The sequence below is a fragment of the Lutra lutra genome, chromosome 13 (assembly GCF_902655055.1).
Source record: "Lutra lutra chromosome 13, mLutLut1.2, whole genome shotgun sequence".
Lineage (NCBI taxonomy): Eukaryota > Metazoa > Chordata > Mammalia > Carnivora > Mustelidae > Lutra > Lutra lutra.
Genome location: NC_062290.1, coordinates 70,192,192 through 70,215,037, shown reverse-complemented (window position 1 = coordinate 70,215,037; position 22,846 = coordinate 70,192,192). Strand labels below are relative to the sequence as shown.

The window sequence follows — 22,846 nt, the reverse complement described above, 5'->3', positions numbered from 1 at the left end:
AGGAAAAAACAAAAACGTCACCCCATCTGGGTCCCACCTCCAGAGGATGAACTGTAGATCTGTATCTCTTCCCAGACAGATGGTAGGCGAGTATCCTTTTCCATATTTGGTGTGATGTAAGAGGAGGAGGAAAAGAAAATTGATGTCTGAGCCAACCTAATCAGGCCAGCCGGCTCCTCACCCAGCCTCCCTCACCCACTGTTCAGTTTGTGTGGTACCTCATGGGGACCTCTCAGCGTCTGGAACCTGACCCACCCTCCTCACTCTGATTGGGTGTCTCCAGGGTTATTCCCCAGGGAAGCCTCCCTGTTTGAGGAGTCTGTTTTGATGATGTTTTCAACTCTCACCCTCACAGTCCTCAGTCTTAGAGGTCTTCATTGAAGCCAACCAAGCGTGTAGCACTTCAAAAGAAATGTTGCCACATGTAAGGTGTCTAACACTGAAATCCCCTCTCTGAGCACAGCGTCTGTCTTTCGCTTTACTCTGAGTCTGCAGTGTAGAGTAATACAAAGAGCAGGGGCTTTGGAGCACAGTAGAGATGTGGGACCCTGGGCAGTGACAACTCCCAGAGCCTCTGTTTTCTTATTAACATGGAAAAGGTAACAGCACATGTCTGGAGAGTGGAGGAGAGAATTAAAAGAGGGGATGTTCGAGAAACATCCAGGGGTTTAGAAGGAACATGTGGGTTCCTTCCTTTTCCCCTGTAGGGGCTGCTTCGTTGAGTCCCCAACACCTATTCCACTCCAGGTGATGTCAGTCATGAGAATTCCTACCCTCTGCTGTGTTTGGTTGAGGCACAGACAAGTGACGTAATCCTAGCTGATAGGACATGAGAAGAAGTCGATTGGGGGCCTTTGGAAGAGAGTGTTTCTTCTTTCTGATAAGAGATGCAATAAATAGACAATCCTCATTTTCCTCTGGATACTGTCCTCTGTGAAGCTGACCTCTGCAGTTGCTGTGGTTTGTTTAGCTACTGGCTGGAGGCTGAGCCAGTATTTGGAGAAGGGCAGAGTCCATAGGTTGTAAGAGAAGCCGAGTCAAAGCCCTCACAGTCCTCATCTAGTGATGCCCTACCTAAGACTTCTTGTGGTGTGGGTTAACTCAGATATTCCCTTGCTATTTAAGCCTACTTGATTAGGGTTTTCTGTTCTTTGCAGTTAGAGGCATACCAATTGCTAAACACCTCATGAGCGCCTATTCTTGAAATCATCAGTCCGTCATGTTCTCATGATCCATCCCAATCTCCTCCTGCTTTTATAGCCCAATCAGGGCTCCAGAGTCAGCTGTTGCAATAGTAGGACACTGCTGGTCAACCGTGATGGGCTGCCATTTGGTCACTTCTGCCTAAACAGTCCCAATGTTGTTCCTTTGCCTCCAGTCTGCTGGGCTACAGGGTACTGCTGAAGAAGTATAAAATTACACCCCATGGCCATATTATAAGCCCATGCTTTCTTCCTTCCTCAGGCCTTAGCTGCTGCTCCAATCAATCTCGATTCTTTGCTATTTCCACCTCCACACAATTACTCATCCTGTTCCTGCCAGCTGATATACCCTTTCACGCTCTCTCCCTTGGAGCAGTCTTTCCTGTGCTCCCAGGCCAATCCCAAATCTCGGCAATGAGATGCCAATGCCACCTCTTTGGAACCCCTGCTACACCACATCTCTCTACAAATCCAGGTCAACCTCCTAATATAGATATTCATCCTTTTCTTTTATACTCCCTCATAGACCCTGGTCTCCTTAGGTGTACTTTGCTAAGTATGAAGAAGCTCACAACTACAAATTAAGAAAGAAGCAAGGGGTAAAGACCAAGGGTACAGGTTTTAACTCAGCCAGATTCCAGTTTGAAGATGGACCACACCACTTCATAGCAAAAGGAAAGAGGGAAAATTATTCGGCTCTGTGTGCCACGCTTTTTATCCAAAGATAGAACTCATAATACCTACGAAGGAAATTGGGAGGATTGTACGCGAAAATTTTATAAAAATGCTAGGCATGTTTCTGGTAGCCAATGTGTGTGTGTGTGTGTGTGTGTGTGTACAAATCCTTTCTCTGTGGATCTCAAGTCATCTGTAGTATTATAAAACTCAATTCATTTTGGCAACATTCAAATAAAAATCGAGCACCTCCATCCCCTTTCCCCATCATACAGACATAAATCAACGTCCAGCATGCACCTTGGGCTGGCCAGCACTGCCCTACATGAAATGATACATAAAGATCAAGTGAATATGGAACTAGTCTATTGCCCTAAGATTCCTCCTCACGATTCCTTAAACATGTGGGGCACCTCACAGATAGCAGGTGCTTCTGCCTGCTGGATTGCCTCACTCAGGTGTTTACACCCTCTTCCTCTCAGATAAAAGTAGAGAGGACTGCGAAATTTTACAAGTCCCTTCCTGTTCCTGTGCTCGAGTGGCTCTCAGACTTTCATGGGCATGATAGTAAGTTGGAGGCTTTTTGTATGGACAGATTCCTAGCCTCACCCTTAGAGATTCTCTGTGGGTCAGCACAGATGTGGCCTAGGACTTTGCATCTTTAGCAAGCATCTGGTGTGATCTTGGTTTAGGTGACATGCACTGAGGGCAGAGTTATGAGTGGGGTCCGGGAAGCTGGTTTTCATAGGAGCGAGCACACTGTGACATACCCATGCAGGCATGGCTAATAGCCCAGACCTACGTTGGGTCTCAACAGTTGGACCTCAGACTCCTGCAAGTAACGGGGGCACCAGGGATCTTGTCCCAGAGGGAGCCTTCCTGGAGTATGCAAGACTCCAAGGGGAATGGGTTGAAATTCACAAGGAGGAGCTTTGGCACTGGTCCAAGAAACAGGATAAGCTAAATCCCTAGATCTGTTTTGGAGACCTTGAATGACCTGGGGATTATTTAGAAGAGAGATGGACAGGTGAACTTTGGTGGGGAGGGTGGATCTCAGCCACCAAGGTCTGAAACCAGCAGAAAATTGGACTATGAAAATGTTATGGTTTTCTAATTCAAACAAGATATTTATTTCTTCGTTTCCTTTTTTTTTTTTTTAAGATTTTATTTACTTATTTATTTATTTATTTATCTGCTGAAGGCAGAGGCTTTAACCCACTGAGCGACCCAGGTGCCCCTCTTCATTTCCTTTTTGACCTCCCTTATTATTTGGTGGAGTTCCTGTTGAAAATTTCCCCCCAGTTTGGGGGAACAGTCCTGGGTGAGGTGGGAACTGTAAAATGACCACCATTCGTGTTATTGAGGGCCTTCTTGGGCCAGGCACTTTTGTGCATCTCTGTTTTCTCTAATTTTCACAAGCACGTGATAAGATAATTGTGAATACTTTCTTTTGGTGGAGGGCGGTGGGGATCTGAAATGTCAGAGAGGTTAAGCAATCCACCTAGGACCACACAGCAAAGATGAAAGTCACGTGCACAGGGGGAGCCCTTCTTACTGGAGACTCTCTCAGTGCCTCCTCCTGCTCATCCTCAGAGGGCTTTATCTTTCAATGGCCAGAAAAAGACCCACCAATCTATTGTCTTCCCAGACACCTGGCAGAGAAAGTGATTTCTGAAGCAGGAGAAAACCCAGAAAGATTGCTCAGTTCCTGTGAGTGCTGCTTCCCAGCTGGGGATGACAGTTAATCTTGAAAATCAATTCAGTGCCTGCTCTTGCTGCAGACACTCCCCAGGGCAGGGCAGGCCACAGCTCCTCTCACTGCTGTTAAACAGCACAAAAAGGGGTTGCCAGCATGGGGAGGTCAGGGGCAACTGTGCACTGGGCCTGAGGTTGGGCACAGAACAGTTGCTGTGGGGCCAGTAGACAGCACCTTCAGCCCCAGGGGGCAGGTAGGCAATGGGTGGACGAGAAGTGATTCCGGCCCCTTCTGTCTGACAATGAGCAGAATCAGCTCACAGAGGCAACCCTGGTCTCTGCCACAGCAGGCCCAGCTCCTTTGGCTTTGTGGCAAAGCTGTCCTTCTCTGGATGCTTTCTGGACTGTGGCCCTGGGTCTTCCCAGACCTCTCTAAAAGTGGACAAAGGCTGACCCACGGATGATGGCACAGCGGGGACTCACGGCCCTCTGCGAATAGCTAGGAAGCTTCTGAAATCTCACATTCATGTCTTCTCAAGGCTGCAATTTTGCCAAACTGCCCCAAGACTAGCAGCCTAAGTCAGAGTATGCTAAACCCTTCCCCCGGATCCTGAAAGGCAGCCAAGAGGTACTGCGCTTTCCAAAAGAATCAGTTCTCCTTCATAAAAGGGTGAAATGGGAAGCCAGCACCATCCCCCAGTGGGACAAGTTATAACATTACTTTATAGAACTGTGACATTCATCTTAAAGCATTTCACCCACAAGATCACAGCTCTCAGAGAAACGATTGTCCCCATTTTACAGAGGAGGAAACTGATATTCAGAGACTTTAACAAGGATCGAAATGGTAGAATGCAAATTTAAATACAGATCTTTTAACTACAAATATCTTCTCTTTATGGCTTCCTCCTATTACATGATTCTATATATCAGGCTCGGTATCTTCTCTTTGGAGGATATTGTCTGTGTGAGTTAGGGGTAATTATGATAATAGTAATGTGCGTATTAGAAGGCTGTGAGTTGTCGCAGAGATATAGACACGAAAGTACATTGTAAAGCGACAGTGCAATACCAGGGAATGGAATATTATTATTCAAATTCCTGCCACCTCATCTTCTCTTCCCCTTCAAATATATCCTCAGCAATAACTTCCCTTCCTGTCTCTTCCCTACCAGCTTTATCACCTGAGTGACTAGAATACGAACCACCATCTGGGGCTGTGCAGTGGGGATTGATATCACTATTCTGCAAATGAGTAAGCTGAGGCTTTGTGAAATGTCTTTCTTGAGCTAATAAATGCAGTGTTTGGTGGAACCAGCATTCTCTCTGTCCCCTGTTCTGACCACACAGAGTCCCAGGACAGCAGAAATGGAGCCTGGATTCTGGAACTCAAGGTTCGTCACCAGGATGGCCCTCACTCACCACTCCACTTCACCTCTCTGTTGTGGTGACCTCCAGGCCTCTCACACCCTGAATGTTCTAGAGGGAGAGCGCCCCTGCAACCTCAGGTACAGTCATGTCTTATTTATACACGTCACCATCTCCCCAGTGGCTCTGTGGCAGGGAGAATGGAAATAGTCCTACCATCCAAGGCCCAGGGATGGGGTTATATGAGGACTGTTTCCCTGAATGGTACAGTGAGGACCATCAAAGTGTTTTCACATATGGGTTGGGCAGCGGGGATTAGTTGCTAGAGCCTTGTCCCCATGCTTCTCAAAGTCCATAGTGAGGGGGATGGTTTCTCAAAGCCCGATTCATCTGGGAATCTCAGCCACCTTAGAGGGAAAAACCACACAGGCCTTCCCTTCTAAGAATCCGGAATGGTGGAGAGAACTGGACACTGGGCTCAAAGCTACAGAATCTAGATTTTAGGGTTGAGTGAGGTTTCTGGTGGGAAGCTGTCTGTGCTTGAATCCCAGTGGCTGCCCCTTTATAAATGCATGATCTTGAGTAACTTACTGGATGTCTCTGAGCTGCAGTTTTTGCATCTGAAAAATGGGTGTTGATCTATTAACTCAGAAAGTTTGTAATAAGCAATGAACAGTTGTAGTTCTAGGTATTGGAGTAGAGTGGTGAATGACACAGATGAGATCTTGGGGGCTGATAATAACTCAGGGGGGCAATTTGACAGTGGAGGCAGATGGCCAATAAAAAATTAGACAAGAAAGATGTTATATAGTGGTGAGGACTATAAACAAAACCAGCAGTGTAATGTGATGGGTAAAGGGCTCCTTTAGGTTGGAGAAGTTTAGGGATGGCTCCTCAGAACAGGTGACATTTTAATGAGGGCTGAAGTCAGGCAGTGAGGAAGTAGGAGAGCTCCAGGTGGAGGGCACAGTCTGGGCACAGACCTTGAAGGAAGCACATGCTTGAAGTCAGGGTGCTGGGGCCCCGTGTGGTGAGAAAAGCAACTGATGGGAAAGTAGTAGAGTTGGTCAGAAAGCTAGCAGGGACCAGATCCCTGTGGGTCTCACAGGGACTTCTCAATCCTGTGTGATGGAAACCAGAGGGTTTTAAGCAGAAGAGTGTGGCCTCCCTGGCAATGGCAGCTCCTTTCTGACTGCTGCTGGAGAATAGTTCTGGAGCAGCCAAGAACAGAAGCCAGGAGATCGGTGTGTGGCTGCTTGTTGTGGTAGTTTGGACAATTGGTCACAGAGGCTTTGTGTATGGTGGAGGTGAAAAGAAGACATCAGACGCAAATGTATTTTGTAGGGCTGGAGGAGTTTGATGAGGGATTAGATGAGAGGGTGTGGGAGAGAATCCAGGACGGCACCTGGTTTTAGGAACTACCTCATAGTCATCTGATGAGGATTGACCTAGATAATGGATAAACAGCACTCAGCCCAGTGCCAGGAACTTAGCAAAGGGTCAGTGCATTTTTGTCGTCTTCATTATTTCTCATCCTGGCTCCGTGACTGATGTTCGGCTGAACTTTGAGTGAGTGCCTCTCTGGTCCTCGGTTTCTGCATGTATACAATGTGGCAGGCCATATATTCGTTCATTCCCTCCACAAATACTTATTAGATATCTATGATGCACCCGGCTTTGTGTTGGGCACCAGAGAAACAGGGTGAAGAAGACCAAACAGGGTCTGCCTTGGGAGAGCTTACGATAGAGTAGAGAAGATACTTGTCTAGAGACAGGAGGTTACAAATCCTTAGGACGGTCAGGATGGAGCCACTGGTAGGCAGACCTTGTCCAAATATGCATCCACGGAAGCCTTCTGTATGACATGACATTTAAATGGAGGTCACAGGACACCTGGGTGGCTGGCTCAGTCAGTTGAGCAACCAGCTCTTGATTGCAGCTCAGGTTGTGATCTCCGGGTCGTGGGATCAGGCCCTGCGTTGGGCTCCATGCTCAGCAGGGAGTCTGCTTGAGGCTCTAGGTCCCTCTGCTCCCCCCCCTCAAATAAGTCTTTTTAAAAAATAAATGGAGGTCACAAGAATGAGTAGGAGTTGGGAAGGTGGGGGATTGGAATGGATGGAGTGAGGTCAGGTGAGGGAAAGGAGGTATCAGATGGAGTAGCAGCATGAATGAAGTCCTCAAGGATGAACGAGCATGACTGCTCCAATGCTGGGATTCTAAGTCCATAACTGCCCAAACATCTCATGTTTGAAAAACCATGGAAAGAAGGGGCACCAAGGCTCATCAAATGCAGGTGGTGACACTTTTGAAATGATCTGGACAAGCAAGAGTATGTTTATATTTTTTTAAAAGGTTAGCTACCAACAATAAATGTTTCATGGTCCTTTTGGGAGGATCTGACCTCCCTGGGAGTATTACTTAACTCTTTTGCTAAGATAGTTTGCCAGGTTTTTAAATGTGGCTTCACATCAGCACCGCTAGGAGAATCTTCAGAGAAAATGCTCTTTCCAGGCCCCACCTTTCACATGTGTATACACGGTAGGATATGGCTAATTAACGATGGCACCATACTCTTGGTTCTGTACCAGATTCTGAGTTCTGCCCTTGTAGGGAGCTGGACCAGTAAAAGCTACTGGGCCATATTATCCTTGATAATGATATTAGCTTCTTAATGATCAAAAGGTTTGGAATTATTCTTTAAAATCTTCCCTTTGAGGAAAGATTTGAGGGCAGATTTGAGAAGCAGCCACCATCAAAATACTTCTGTATTTGGATAAATATTTTTGAAGATGTCACATTATTCATTATAACAAATTTGTTTTAGAATTTGTCTTAAGAATTGGAATGCCTGGGGCTCCTGGGGAGTTCAGTCTATTAAGCATCTGCCTTTGGCTCAGGTCATGATCCCAGGGTCCTGGGACAGAGTCCTGCATCGGGCTCCTTGTTCAGCAGGGAGTCTGCTTCTCCCCCTCTCTCTGCCGCTCCCCCAGCTTGTGCTCTCTCTCTGTCTCTCTCACTCTTTCTCAAATAAATAAATAAATAAATAAGTAAAATCTTTAGAAAAGAAAAAAGTTGGTATACCTTCTCCCATGCAGTGAGAATTAAGTAATCCAACAAACTTACCTTTTCGCCTTGGCTGCCAGGTAACTCAGAGACAAATCTGAAGTCTACCTACAGTAACTATACTAAGCTGCAAGATAGCATACCTCTTTCTCATGGTTTCCATTTCCCATTTCTAGTTTAATACTAGTATCAAGTATATACGAAGTGTCAACTATCTCTAAGTCTGAATGAAGTTTCTTCAAAATCCCAGCCCGCACATTTTTCTGGAGTCTATAGAAGAACGATAGTCTAAGACCATAGTCATCACAGTTGTTATGATGCAGATAGTAGACACTGAAACCAAACCACTGAGTGCTTGGTAATGGAAGCATTTGTGGGAATTGCAAGCAAAGTGCGATCAAAGGCAAAAGCATTCTTTCTCACGATACCATGAAGAAAGGAGATTGGGTGTTCCTCATCTGAATCAGAATTTTTCTTGTGATTGTTCCCTCAAAAAAAAAAAAAGGCAAAAAACAGATGTATACAGTGTGTAAGCCCTTTCTCTCACAATTGTTAGAGCAACCCCTCAAGCAACTATTACTAGAAGCTCTTTGACAGAGGAGGGAAACAGAGGCTCAGATCCAGATCCATCTAATGGGGCTGTCATTACATGACAAGTCCCCCTTCCTTCTGATGCATTCCACTGTCCCCTGTAACAGAGCCTGCCTGCTCTGTGCCCACCTCTCCTAGGGCCTTGTAAATAGTGGTTTTCTCCTTCCCCACAGGGGTTCCCCAGACCCCCTTCTGTGGGCCCTGCCCGGTTCTTCTCACTCACAGACAAGCAGGCCTTTCAACTACATTCTGAGGCTATGCTGTTTCCCTCTCTCCATCCAATCTTTTGGATAAACGATCCAATTTAGGTCTTGTCATTCTAAGTTTCACCTTTATCTCCAGGGCATTCCTCTCAGTCTCTCTCTCTCCTCCTCCCCATCTTCTAACCCCATTCTAACCTCCCAATGACTGTACAGCAAAGGTGCCAGGTAGGGGTACAGCAGGACAAGCAAAAAGAGGCTTTTCATCAGTAATGGAATTGGCCGGCCTTCAGAACTGTGAGGAATAAACTTCTGTTGTTAAGCCCCCCACAAAAAAGAAATAAATAAAACAGAGAAGATCCCATCATAAGACATGGCAGCCTAAGGGTGAGCTCTCAGCAGGGTCTGCGGAAGGTCCAGGATCCCTTAGGAGGGGCTCAGGGATGTGACTGTAACCATGATTTGCTAGTCCAGGACACCTGCAGTGGGCTAAGCTCTGCGGATAGAGAAGTCAAGGGGGTCCCTGAAGTAAAGGAGCATGGTCTAGTGGATGCGGGGTGCTAGACCATCATTGAGTTGAGATCTTCTGTGTGTCTATTGCAGACCAGCTGTTAGTCAAAACATACACATGAAAAGGCTTAGCAGAAAATTGTTCAAAGGAATCAGAAATGTGCTGTTTGTTGGAAACTCGGGTCGAAACTTAAATATCATTGGATTGAATTGAATCAAATTGCAGAATGTGGGGGCAATTTGAAGGAATCAGAAGTGTATGCATTTCAGAGGAAAGAGGGTAATAAAACTGTAATATGCTCTAGTATTAAGAACAAGGATTTCAGAGCCGGAGGGTTTTGACTTCTGGTTCTGGCAAATCTCCAGCTAACTGCGCATCTTTAAACAAGTTACCTATTAAGTTAGGTTCCTTGAGCCTTGGTTTCTTCATTGGAAAATGAATGGATAATACTGACCTTGGGGGCTATTAGGAGGATTAAATGCAAAAATGCATATAACATAATGCAGAGCTTAGAACATAAATATTTAATTAATTAATAAATATTAGCTGTTATGATTATATTATTTATAATATATTATAATTATTATATTAATAATTATAAAGATGCATTATAATTATATTATATATAATTAAATATAATTATATATAATATATATAATTATATATAATTAATCATATATAATTATATATAATTATAATTATTATATATTATATTATAACTCTTCAAAGTATATATTATATAATATATATATTATATATTAATATATTAATATATATTAATAATAATATATTAATTAATTAATATACTATATTATATATAATATATATTAATATATAATATATAATTAATTATATAATTAATTTATATAAATAATATAATATTATATATAATATATTAATAATTATAAAGATGCATTCACAGCCTCAAAGGGTCCTTGGTTTATAATGCCTGAGAAGTCTAGAAAAGGTCAGCCTTTCTCTCTTAGAAAGTCAGCCTGAGCTGCTGTCCGCTGAGGAGTCCAGTTTGGATACAGAGAATCAAAGTTTTAGAAACTTTAGGCTTTGACGCCGTATCAGGATATCCCCCCAGACACAGCATGCCCCAAGCCACAGAGGTGCGCAACAGCAGGAGCTCCCTTAATGATTGCTGAATCAGAAAGTCACAAAGATCTGAAACTTTGATGAAAAAGAGGTTTGCTCTAGCTCCTCTCCTTCAAATGAAGAAGTCCCTTAGAGTCCTATGATTGAGTCTTATGATTGTTATTTTCAGGAAAAGCTCCTCTGGCAGACTGGAGTGGGTGAAAGGCTAAGAGAGGAGAGGGTCCTGGCACAAGACACACCCTTTTCTCTTCAGAGTCGCCTACAGGAAGTTTTTGCATTTGAAATTCCTTGAGACTCTAAATTTAATTTCAGGGAGAAGTCATTTGTTTGCCTTTACAGCAAGGGACCCTCCTGGATTTCTTCCTGGTAGACTTCACATTTCCTTTTCTTATCAGTAGTCATTTACTGAGTGAGAACCACAAAATATTTTCCCACTTCATCAACATTATCAGGAAGCTCCAGAGTTTTCATGGAGCCTGGCATGTCGTAAGCATGAAGAACATGTTTGCTGAATGGAGAAATGAATGAAGTGCCCTAGAGATCTAATTCAACCTGCCTATTTCACTGAGTGGAAAACTGAGGCATGGAGCAGAGAAACGAGTCACATAAATTCACCAGTGCCAGAGCAGGTCTACAGCCCAAGATTTCTTCAAGCTTAGAAGTTATTATAAAGCCCCAGATTTTAATGACTATTAGATATCACTGTGAACACAAGAAGTTGTCATGTTAAATAGAAAATAGACCTGGCAGACATTGGCAGACTATTGCAAAGGGCGTGTATGAGGTACCAGAGGCAATAAAATATTTGTTGCAAATACTCAACTCTACCATCCCAGCTCCAAAGCAACCATAGGCATCACATAAATGAATGAGCATGACTCTGTCCCCATAAAACTTTGGTAACTATGCAAGGTGAAAAACAATTTTATTTATAGACACCAAAATTTGAACCCCATAATTCATGTGTGTCACAAAGTATTAGCCTTTTGATTTTTTTCAGCCATTAAAAAAAAAAAAAACCTGCAATTCCTAGAGACATATAAACTACCACAACTGAACCAGGAAGAAATAGAAAGCCTGAACAGACCCATAACCAGTAAGGAGATTGAAACAGTCATCAAAAATCTCCAAACAAACAAAAGCCCAGGGCCAGATGGCTTCCCGGGGGAATTCTACCAAACATTTAAAGAAGAACTAATTCCTATTCTCCTGAAACTGTTCCAAAAAATAGAAATGGAAGGAAAACTTCCAAACTCATTTTATGAGGCCAGCATCACCTTGATCCCAAAACCAGACAAGGATCCCATCAAAAAAGAGAACTACAGACCAATATCCTTGATGAACACAGATGCAAAAATTCTTGCCAAAATACTAGCCAATAGGATTCAACAGTACATTAAAAGGATTATTCACCATGACCAAGCGGGATTTATTCCAGGGCTGCAAGGTTGGTTCAACATCCGCAAATCAATCAATGTGATACAACACATTAATAAAAGAAAGAACAAGAACCATATGATACTCTCCATAGATGCTGAAAAAGCATTTGACAAAGTACAGCATCCTTTCCTGATCAAAACTCTTCAAAGTGTAGGGATAGACGGCACATACCTCAATATTATCAAAGCCATCTATGAAAAACCCACGGCAAATATCATTCTCAATGGAGAAAAACTGAAAGCTTTTCCGCTAAGGTCAGGAACACGACAGGGATGTCCGTTATCACCCCTGCTATTCAACATAGTACTAGAAGTCCTAGCCTCAGCAATCAGACAACAAAAGGAAATTAAAGGCATCCAAATTGGCAAAGAAGAAGTCAAACTATCACTCTTTGCAGATGATATGATACTATATGTGGAAAACCCAAAAGACTCCACTCCAAAACTGCTAGAACTTGTACAGGAATTCAGTAAAGTGTCAGGATGTAAAATCAATGCACAGAAATCAGTTGCATTTCTCTACACCAACAACAAGACAGAAGAAAGAGAAATTAAGGAGTCCATCCCATTTACAATTGCACCCAAAACTAGAAGATACCTAGGAATAAACCTAACCAAAGAGACTAAGAATCTATACACAGAAAACTATAAAGTACTCATGAAAGAAATTGAGGAAGACACAAAGAAATGGAAAAATGTACCATGCTCCTGGATTGGAAGAATAAATATTGTGAAAATGTCTATGCTACCTAAAGCAATCTACACATTTAATGCAATTCCTATCAAAGTACCATCCACTTTTTTCAAAGAAATGGAACAAATAATCCTAAAATTTATATGGAACCAGAAAAGACCTCGAATAGCCAAAGGAATATTGAAAAAGAAAGCCAAAGTTGGTGGCATCACAATTCCGGACTTCAAGCTCTATTACAAAGCTGTCATCATCAAGACAGCATGGTACTGGCACAAAAACAGACACATAGATCAATGGAACAGAATAGAGAGCCCAGAAATAGACCCTCAACTCTATGGTCAACTCATCTTCGACAAAGCAGGAAAGAATGTCCAATGGAAAAAAAACAGCCTCTTCAATAAATGGTGTTGGGAAAATTGGACAGCCACATGCAGAAAAATGAAATTGGATCATTTCCTTACACCACACATGAAAATAGACTCAAAATGGATGAAGGATCTCAATGTGAGAAAGGAATCCATCAAAATCCTTGAGGAGAACACAGGCAGCAACCTCTTCGACCTCAGCCGCAGCAACATCTTCCTAGGAACATCACCAAAGGCAAGGGAAGCAAGGGCAAAAATGAACTATTGGGATTTTATCAAGATCAAAAGCTTTTGCACAGCAAAGGAAACAGTGAACAAAACCAAAAGACAACTGACAGAATGGGAGAAGATATTTGCAAATGACATATCAGATAAAGGGCTAGTGTCCAAAATCTATAAAGAACTTAGCAAACTCAACACCCAAAGAACAAATAATCCAATCAAGAAATGGGCAGAGGACATGAACAGACATTTCTGCAAAGAAGACATCCAGATGGCCAACAGACACATGAAAAAGTGCTCCATATCACTCGGCATCAGGGAAATACAAATCAAAACCACAATGAGATATCACCTCACACCAGTCAGAATGGCTGAAATTAACAAGTCAGGAAATGACAGATGCTGGCAAGGATGCGGAGAAAGGGGAACCCTCCTACACTGTTGGTGGGAATGCAAGCTGGTGCAACCACTCTGGAAAACAGCATGGAGGTTCCTCAAAATGTTGAAAATAGAACTACCCTATGACCCAGCAATTGCACTGCTGGGTATTTACCCTAAAGGTACAAACATAGTGATCCGAAGGGGCACGTGCACCCGAATGTTTATAGCAGCAATGTCTACAGTAGCCAAACTATGGAAAGAATCTAGATGTCCATCAACAGTCGAATGGATAAAGAAGATGTGGTATATATACACAATGGAATACTATGCAGCCATCAAAAGAAATGAAACTTGCCATTTGCGACGACGTGGATGGAACTAGAGGGTATCATGCTTAGCGAAATAAGTCGATCGGAGAAAGACAACTATCATATGATCTCCCTGATATGAGGGAGAGGAGATGCAACGTGGGTGTTTAAGGGGGTAGGAGAAGAGTAAATGAAACAAGATGGGATTGGGAGGGAGACAAACCATAAGTGACTCTTAATCTCACAAAACAAACTGAGGGTTGATGGGGGGAGGGGGTTTGGGAGAGGGGGGGTGGGGTTATGGATATTGGGGAGGGTATGTGCTATGGTGAGTGCTGTTAAGTGTGTAAACCTGGCGATTCGCAGACCTGTACCCCTGGGGATAAAAATATATGTTTATAAAAAATAAAATTAAAAAAAAAAAAACCTGCGAAAACCATTCTTTGCTCCCAGGCTGTACAAAAACAGGTGGAGGGCTGGATTTGGTCAAGTCCTGGTCTATGGCATTGAAAAGGAGAAAATTCTTGCAGAATTTTTGGCAGCTGCAGAAACTCCGTTCGCCCCTTTCCCACTCCTTAGTTAGAGGGCCAGATGCTCGGAAGAGCAGAGTTCCAAGGGCCACTGCAGCTGAAGACTGTTCCCTCCACTTGGACTGACTTCTGACTTCTTTCAAAGTGCTCCCGTGGGCCTGCGCAGTTGTGAAAACATCAAAATGTCCTATCATGCGACTGGTTAAGTAATTATTTCTACACCCCATGACATCATAATAAGTCACCGCACAATGGATGGCAATGTTGATTTCTACTGATAGAGAAACTTGTTGTTCCTAATTGAGTGAGGCTAGGCAAGTCATTAAACATGACATGGAGTGTAATCCCACTGATGTCAATGTAATGCTATCTAAATGCAGAGTAAAAATGAAAAGCAAATATAATACTGTAAACAAATGATGGGTTTTTTTCCTTCTCTTATTTTCCTATGCTTCATCATGGTGAATGGTCTCATAATTTTAAAACCACATGAAACAGAACCTTAAAAAGGAAAAAAAAAAAAAAGACCCTGGTTCTAGATGAAATTTCTAACTGCTGACCTTGAAGGACAAGCATGAGTGACCTGAGACCACTCAAGTAATGTCATCAGCTTAGATCCTTCCTTCTCGGCCTGTTTCCCCACACATTAACCCTCAGTCCGAGGGGGCCGGATGCAGCCGTGTCCCCCCAACCCTCCACTTGGCTCGTCCTCCTTCTCCTCTTCCTCCTCCTTCCCCTCCTTCTTTTTAACCTATGAAACTTTCCATTTTACAGACAAGCCTCGCTGGGTGGAAAAGGCACTAATAAACTAGCTAATGGAGAAATCGATTTCAGCAGCCAAGAGAAGAGCACAGTTTCTCCCTATAGCAAGGTTCCATGCCACACAGGCGGAGTTTCGTGACCTTTTATCTTATACAAATCCAACCCAAATGTCAGATGTAGTTATTCCAAAAATATTTCAGTGATAGTATCCCTTCTGCTTTTGTATATTCTTAACTTGGACATGGAGGAGGAAAAGAAAAGCAGCCAAGAAGTGAATATTTGCAGGCTACCTACTAGGTGCTGGGCACTTCACTTGTCTTTCCTCACTTACTCCTCACAACCACCCCATAAAGAGGTTCAGAGTCTCTCTTCACAAATGAGGGTTGCAAAGCTCAGAGATGTGAAGTAATTGGCAAGATGTCACATAGCTAGCATGGAGAGGAGCAGGATTAAAAGTATGATTCGACCTGGCTCCACAGACCGTGGGCTTTCAACTACTCTGTGCTGCTGAACTCCATTTCGCAGACGAGGACAGGGCTGCATTCAGAAATAGCTCCATACCTTCTATCCCAGGGAATGGAATAATGCAATCTGAAAACTGTGCTATACTCCAAGATTTTGAGCGACAAGACAGACCTTGGTAATTCTGCCGTCCCATGGCTTCATTTTACAGATGAGAACACTGAGGCTCTAAGAGAGGAAATGGGTTGTCTCAGTCCCTAGCATTCAGGTCAGAGAGCAGGGACTGCAGCCCGGGCCTCCCACCTGTGGCGTCCTTCTGCTTGCTCATGGGGTTCCACGTTTCTCAGTTCCACAAGTCAATCAGCCAGGTTCTGTGCTAGATATCTGGGAGATTCTGAGAGTTCAAACTGAGGAAAGAAACAGAGAGAAGTTTTCTGCGGTTGAAGAGCCAACAGTCTACCACACGAATATCCCTGGGAAATGAACATCATGTTCACTGTTACAATAGAAGGGGACATGGCTTGAAAAGGGACATAGTTGCAGGGGAGTGAATTTTGGTGTTTCTTTCCGTGTGTGTGTGTGTGTGTGTGTGTGTGTATGTGTGTGTTCCCTAGGTGTTCTTTTGGATTCTGAATTAAGTTCTGTCTTGAACAACAAAAGCCAGTTTTTAAGAATGTCCCTCAGTTTTACTCCTAGATATATGAAAGTTGAATTTATAGCCGGTCAGTTCCTTAGCCCTTTTGCTGAGGTTCATGTGGCCCGAAGAAGCAACTGGATTTGGGGGTGGTGGGGGGAGCCCACGGTGCACTGCGGAGCCTTCCCCAAGCAAAATGCAAGTGTTGAAAATCCCCCTGGCTAGCCAAACTTCTGGCAAGCAAGGAGTTTGTCAACCTGCTTGGGTCCTTGCCAGAAGTTTTAGCTACACACCCTCACAGCTCTTTCAATAAGCCCTCTCAAGGCAGAAATTTGTGGTGTGCCTCTTGGTGCTTTTCTTTTGACAGCATCTGAAGGTCTTTACAAAGAAAAACAGCCTTTAAACAAGAAACTGGCCTCTGCTGTGTACTTGCCATCTAATCTTGATCCAGTGGCTTTTCTTCTCCAGGTTTCAGGTTCTCTCTCCATAAAAGGAAAGTATAGGACTATCTCAGGGGCGGCAGATACACGTCATTTCTCTGGTGTTGTGCTGGAATTGGCTCGTACCAGCTCATAAGGGCTGATGAGCAAATTTTCAGGAATTTCATGAGCCAAGTCACAACTTACTGATTTCTTGAAATCAGCCACGGTGAGAATGTTTAAACCATGTAAACAGATAAATGCCCCAAGTCAGGACATCACCCCCTACCTCCAGCCTCACCTCTGAGAACTAGTTATTAAACATTTATCGGCATACCATTGTCTTTGTAACTCACCAGTGCTGTTCTACACTCATGGCAGACTTTGTTAATCTATCACAGAAGTCTGGACCACCTCTACCTAGATGTGACCTAAGAGTCTTTCTTCATTGGATCATTCATTGCTCCCTCCCTCCTTCCCCCCTTCCCTCCCTCCCTCCTTTCTTCCTTCCTTCCAATCCTTTATGCAGCAAAGGATTTTTTTTTTTTAGAGAGAGAGAGAGTAGGAGGAGGGAGGGGCAGAGGGAGAGGGAGAGAGAGAATCTAAAGCAGACTCCACACTGAGTGTGGCGTCTGATGTGGAACTTGATCTTATGACCCTGAGATCATGACCTGAGCTGAAATGGAGAGTCGGACACTTAATCAATTGAGCCACCCACGCTCCCCAATGCAGCAAAGAATCTTTGATGCCTTCATGTGTCAGGCAGTGGGGGTGGACAAATGAACAGAATCTACAAAATTCCTCTTCACATGAAATGTACTTTCTAGTGGAGAGAAACAGATAATAATGAGTAAAAAATGAATGAAAAATAATTTTATATGGTATAAGTGCTCGAGAGGAAAAAACCCAAGCCTAAGGACAGACAGATTTAGATGTGATCATCAGGGGACACTCTCTGCAGAAGTGGCTTTGAGCTGAGACCTGAATGATAAGAAAATGGTGGTCCTGTGCAAAGCCAAGGGATAGGCATCTTGGGAAGAGGGAAGAGCTTGTGCAGAAACACTGAGGTGAAAACAAACTTGCTGAGGGGCGCCTGGGTGGCTCAATGAGTTGAGCGTCCGACTCTTGATTTTAGCTCAGATGATGATTTAAGGGTCATGAGATTGAGCCCCTAGTTGGGTTCCATGATCAGTGTGGAGTCTGCTTGTCCCTCTTCATCTGCTCTTCTCCCTGCCCCCGCTTGTGTGTGCTCTCTTTCTGTCTCAGATAAATAAATAAAACCTTTAAAAAAAAAAAAAGAAAAGAAAAGAATACATACTTGCTGTGTTTAAGAACCCAAAAGACTGTGTGACTCGCATACAGCAAGCAGCCATGAGTGCAAAGAGAGGTGAGAGGAGTAGGCAGGCCCGGATTTATAGCATCTTATAACACATGGTAATGGATGGAGGATTTACTGCAAAAGAACTAGGAAGTTGTTGGAGCAGGAGAGTTCAACCACTATCAACTGACAGGCCTTTCTAAACATGTAATTGAGGTGAAATTTATACATCATAAAATTAACCATTTTAAAGTAAGCAATTAAGAGGCACTTAGTATATTCATAATGTCGCATCTAGTTCCAAAATATTTTTATTGTCCTAACAGGAAACCTTGGACCCACGAAGCTCAAATGATCCACCAGGGGCCTGAAGGCCTGGCCATAACCTTCCTGTCTGATGATGCAGAGGCCAGGCCCCAGGTCCAGTTGCTCTGAACCTCATTGCTTCTGGGTGTTTGACCTGATCGCTCTGAATAAACTCATTTATGGTTTCATAATTCTGGAATCACTTTTCAAAATCTCCATGGAACTCCAGGAACATCTCTAAATGTAGGAAGGGTGAAGTCAATTACCTAAGATAGCTCTCGTGACACGTAATACTCAACATTGAGTGAGATCAAACAGAATAATATCAAAGAGCAATATTAGATATACTTTTCTTCAAAAGTCCAGCCCTCCAGTGATATATTTCACCAAGATCTCATCAGAAACAAGTGCATCATCCAAATAAATTAGCCCTTGTCCTGCTTGCTTTCTTTTATCCAACACTAAAAAGTATAAGTAATCAAACTGACAAAATCCCACAAGCTATATAAAGACATTTTTTCTTGGTCTTCTCATTAGCTATAGATAGTCGCTAAAACCCATTAATCAAATTAAGGACTAAAAGTCACTGCCTCACGAGTGAACAACTCTGAAAATCCTGGCTTTGGAGTTTAGAATATTGATCTGTTTTGTTTTTTTTCCTAGTACCTATTCTTGGAATGGTAGTCTGTACACCTTTCAATCTTACCTAGTTTCTGATGCACTACGGCAATTGGGGAACACAACATTAAGGGCATGGGAATTGGAGACTGTGTTGTTAACCTTTAATGTGTTCTTACATATCCTTGAATTTAAGACGATCTAATCCCAAAAGCATTGAGAACCCTGAAGCTCTGAGCAATGTTGTTCTTCCTCCATGTCTCACTAATAGAGGAGGAAAAAGGCATGGATGCCAGTGCAGTTCACCAAGATAACACACACACACACACACACACACACACACACACAGCACAGCATGGCTTGGAGAGATTTGGCAGTGGGAGATAGGTAACTTTTAGACCGGCTCAAGGAATATGCCAGTAGAAGTTCTAAGTGAAAATGCCCCTAGGAATTGGATCTGTGGTTTTAAGATTGAGGAATGAAGTCTGTGTTGGTAACTTACATTTTGAACTCATCAAATTATATACACTAATTCCAGCTCTGGGATTATATTTGATGAACCAGGAAGACGGTATAAAGTGACCATCAAAAAGGGACTGAAGACAGAATATCGACAGCTAAGAACAGGCAAAGAGAAGATTCAGGATGTCCAAGAGCTTCCTTGAAGAGGGTATACTACAGTCTTCTGGGCAGTATACTTTGTGAAGGAGTGTGCACTCTCTCGGGCCAGGAAAAACTGCAGAAGCCCTAGATAGGACACTTGTGGGGAGAAATTCCACCAGCAGTCCTCTGACCAGTTCCAGCTAACTGCTCTGAAACCTTTCTTCCAACACAAACCTCTCCTGAACTTCAGATCTGTGTTTTCCAGCATCTCCTTAATGCCCACAGAGGCCTCATCCTTCCTTGCAAAGATGATCCTTGATGAAAAATATTTAAAAAGTACAATACCAGGGGTCTGGGACTGATGATGCAGAGGAGTAAAGACGAGGAAGTTGCCCAAAGGAAGATTTTAACATCCTTTTTTTTTTTTTTTAATTGAAGTACATTTGACATGTAGCATCCTTTGAAAAAATATTTAAAGATAGAAAAGCTGTATTTAAAAAAAGAAACATACTGGATATTCCTAGTATTGACTATCTCTAGCTCCTAAGGACTTGAGCTCTTGAAGTTGGGAATGTATTATTTCCGTGTCCCGGTGCTTAGAGTAACGTCTGGCATAGATGAGAGCTATAAACAAATGTTGTAGCGTTGATTTGAATGCACTTTCAAATGGGGCCAGTGAGACCTTCCCACGAGGGCTTACCACAAACATCCCCAAGGGGCTCTCGTCACTTTTGCTTAGGCAATAATTTCATCAGTCGAATGAGGGAATTGGGTCACATTCTGGGACAAGCAGCAGAAAACTCTTCTCAGTTGCACCAGACTAGCTTACCTACCTCTAGTGGCGACTTTATCACCAGACTATTATTTTACTTCGAATATTTTACTTCTAATCACTGTATGTGTGTGTACACAAATGTATATGTGTGTGTATTATAACATTATAAATCATTGTATTGTGTATGTTCTATATAATCAACACCTTGGGTTAAAGCAACTCAAGGATCACGCATTTGTAATTGATTCCGTGTTTAATAGCACCATCAGCGGGGAGGGGAACGGCAAGTTGTTGAATGGGTACAGAGTTTTAGTTTTACAAGACAAAGAGTTCTGAATGTTGATGGTGGTGATGGCTGCACAGACATGCGAACGTACCTAAATGCCCCTGAACTGGACAGTTTGGAATGGTGGAGAGGGTAAATTTTATGTTATATATATTTTTTGCCACAGTTAAAGATAATAATGTAAAAAATGAAAATTCCATTTTTTAAAAAGGAATCGTCATTTCCTCTTCAAAGGTTTTGGTTTTCGTGTCGTCTCTGGGTGGGAAAGTGGAGAGTGGGAGACTGAAGCTCATTCTCAGGACCACGGACAATGATACATGTCATTCTCGGTGAGTAGTAAGCTGTGCAAGGGGGCGAGGGATTGGATGCTGTGGTGGGTTAAATTGTGTCCCCCAAAAAGGTACGCTCAAGACCCCGGGAATTGTGAATGTGAGCTTATTTGGAAAACGGGTTTGTGCAGATGTAGAAGACGGGTTTGTGCAGATGTAATCAAGTTGAGATGGTTGCGTCCAATCTGGTGTGACAGGTGTGCTTATAAAAGAAAAGAGACACAGAGGCAGGAGACATGCAGGGAGAGCACCATGCGAGGGTCAAGGGTAGGACTGATGCAGTTATGAGCCAACGAACAGTAAGGATTGCTTGTAACCACCTGAAGTTAGAAAGACACAAGGAAGGACTCCCCTCCAGCCTTCGGAGAGATTATGTAGACACCTTGATTTTGGACTTTTGGTCTCTGAACTGTGAGAGAACAAATTTCTATTGTTACAAGTCACCCAGTGCTTAGTATTATTTACAGCAGCCATACAAACTATACAATTGCCAAGGAGAAGGGGATTCCCTCCAGCCCTCTCTGGATTACAAATGCATTTGCTTAGCTAGGGGGATGGGCTGGTGTAGGCAGTCTTTACTAGGCTTTCTTACCATGTGCTGGCCTCACAGTAGGGGGTGGGACGGTAGGGGTCTTGCTCTTATGACTCATAGTCTTTCTTTAATGGGTGACAGAAGACAGACTTAAGGGTCACCTATAAGTTAAAGAAAAGTTACAGTACCGGTGGAATGTTTCCTATTCGGGGAGACATACTCCTGCCATGTGGCTGAGATGCTCCTCTTAAGGAAAGAAACAATTTGAAGCTGTGGAAAGAATGTAGTTTGGGAACCAGATGAATGAGACTTTGTTCCAGGCTTTAGGAAGCCTATAGTCTTGAAAGGGTAAGATACAAGTAATTACATCTATTATAAGGCAAAATGTGTCATTGTCCATCTGAGAGATAGAAAACACTTAAGTGAATGTGTGATTATAGGTCTACATGAAGATTTCCAGAAAAGGAGGGCACTGCAATGAATTTCTAGAGCATTGGCAGGGTGGGGGACAGAGAGGAGAGTTTAGTCCAGGGGAAGGGAGGAGACACAGGGAAGGAGGAACATCTAGGATCCATTCAGAGCCTCATGAAGTTTGAGGAGACCATTCATTCTGCGAAGACGAGAAGTGTCAAGGCCATGCTAAAATCCCAGGTTGGGTTTTTCCAGGTGTTGGGGAGACTTCATGGGTATCTGAGCAGGAAGGCATTACGATAAGATCTGGGTTTAGGTAGGATATCATGATGGCTGTGTTTAGTATGACTTGGAAGAGGAACAGTGTGGAAGCAGAGAGAACAAATGGAAATGCATTGTTCAATCAATTGTATTTTCTAGAGTGGTAACTTGCCAATCATCCTTCTAGTCTTCGGAGATTTAATTACATGTGAAGTTTGGAATCCATAAAGAAAGTTCACAGAGCAAGAGTCTTCAAATACAGAGTTAAAACAAAGAAGCAAGTTCCTGTCAGCTGCCCCCTTTACCCCTCTTCCTATCACCCTAAAGAAGAATAGATGTATTACCATTACCTTACAGTTAACGAATTGTAGGAGGCACAATTGTTCCAGGGGATTTAGTTAGGAGTCCCTGATTTGTAATGATAGTACAGAGTTACTGTAGACTAATTGAGATGTATTGGCTGCATACCACCTCCAAGTCCACTCTGATAAGCCTTAGTCATTTATCTCTGAAAAGAGAGAGTCTACCAAGTATCAGCAACCTTTTTATTTTTGCACCAGGACCAACTGAGGGGGAAAAAAAGGTATGCACAGGTTTTCTGTCAGTCAGAATGAGAAAAAAGGTAGTTTTAATGATTCCTATGGAGAAATGTATATTTTAACAACTCAAGCTAGCTGCTTATTAAATAGAAAAATGCCAGTGAAAAATTTGGCACTGTCTTCTAGTCACTAAGATGTTAATTTCTGTGCATATTGGAGAAATTGCAACAAGGAAGCAGCTTTTTA

The 22,846-nt window shown here is 43.0% G+C and overlaps 1 long non-coding RNA gene across 1 annotated transcript in view; it reads left to right on the top strand.

The window, feature by feature from the left end:
• The window catches only part of LOC125083253 (uncharacterized), a 138,495-nt gene extending 117,650 nt beyond the window's left edge, over positions 1-20,845 (top strand). Inside the window, exon 3 of the long non-coding RNA XR_007122222.1 lies at positions 20,763-20,845. This is a non-coding gene — a long non-coding RNA (uncharacterized LOC125083253). The remainder of the gene's footprint in view (positions 1-20,762) is intronic.
• The last annotated feature ends 2,001 nt before the right edge of the window (positions 20,846-22,846 follow it).